The sequence below is a fragment of the Akebia trifoliata genome, chromosome 6, assembly GCF_017979445.1.
Source record: "Akebia trifoliata isolate Shusen 1 chromosome 6, ASM1797944v1, whole genome shotgun sequence".
Classification (NCBI taxonomy): domain Eukaryota; kingdom Viridiplantae; phylum Streptophyta; class Magnoliopsida; order Ranunculales; family Lardizabalaceae; genus Akebia; species Akebia trifoliata.
The window spans coordinates 14,518,930-14,520,435 of NC_141380.1; positions in this window are offsets into that span (position 1 = coordinate 14,518,930).

Below are 1,506 nucleotides of genomic sequence, written 5' to 3' on the forward strand. Positions count from 1 at the left end.
GATATCTCAATCATTATCTTTACTTCAGTTGTTTTCCCAATCTGTTTTGTTTGTTTTGTACCAACAACTAAATTTTTGTTGGTTGCTTGTTCTTTACCCTCAATCTGCTCATTTGACCCCCTCTTTGTTGCTTTGTTCGACCTCTATCACTATCTATTTTACATTTTCTTTCTCAGTCTTCTTCTTATTATCATTTCCTTTCCATGTCTCTCATTTCTTAGTTGCTCTCACCACTCAACTTACTTTAGAAATGTGGTTTGCATGATTGGGCTCTTCTTCTTTCTTCGATTTTTTAATATTTTTATTTCCTTATCTTTTCTTCCATTTAAAAAATACTAACCTCATCTTATAACTTTAGGAAACTACCTTGTTGGATACATAAGAAAAGGGTTTGGGAATACTGAAAGTGAATTAAGGACGTTCTGATTCAACATAAAGGACTAGGGGTGGTGGTTGTGCAGTTGGAAAGGGTGAAGTGGGTGTACGAATGATGAGGGGTGGTGGTGAGGATAATGGAAGTGGTGTGATATGGTACGGAGTAGCGATGTTTGAGGATAAGACAAGTGGTGGTGGGTCTGAAGAAGATGGTAAAGGATTTAGGATGAGACCCCCAAATTGGGTACTAATGCGAATGTGAGTGTCATTTTGATTTTATGAGATAAGGGTATTGATTGATACATCTAAGGTTGTGAGTTTGAGGTAAACTCTAACTTTTGATTCCAAAGGGATAATCAACTGTAAGGGGTCGAAGCTTATCTCTTCATTTGAGATTGTGTTCACTGTGTTTGTTGGCTTTACACCATTCCTGTTATGAGCCAGGAGAGAGTTTTGATTGATATTCTATTATGTTGGTACGGGATTCAAAATTATCAACTTTCTATCTATGAGGTCTGAACAACTTTCCTTAACTGCTAGGACCAGTTTGTGGGATGACTAGGAGCTCCCATGTGGAACTTGCAGTTGGTGGTAGGGTCATACCCAAATGTGTTCTCGACTTCTGGATGTGGCTATATCAACATGACATAACCTCCCATGACGAGCATATGTAAGAATTCAGACAATTATATCGATAATCGAGTAAACTCCTTTTTTCTTTGTTGTCGGTTATTGTTGTTGTACTAATTATTGTAGGATTGATGATACTGTAGACACCCCATTTTTGCATCCGCCTGATTAATCAACTCGTCAATCCGATCGCAATGATTCCCAATGATGGATGTGTATTCCATTGCTTTATTTTGTTACTAGATATGTTTCAGAAATTCGGATGAGGTATCTCGAATTGACAAAACCTTAGAAACCACGCTACGCTAGGAAAATACGACCCCAGAAACATAGAAATCATCATCTTGCAGACCAAAAAGAAGTTTCACGATAAAAATCACTAAAAATTGACCAAATTACCAAAATACCCCTAACCTCAAAACAACCCTAGAGCCTACGTTACGCTTAGGAAAACTCTCTCGAACACATAAAATAACAAATCGGAACTAAATAAATTATTTC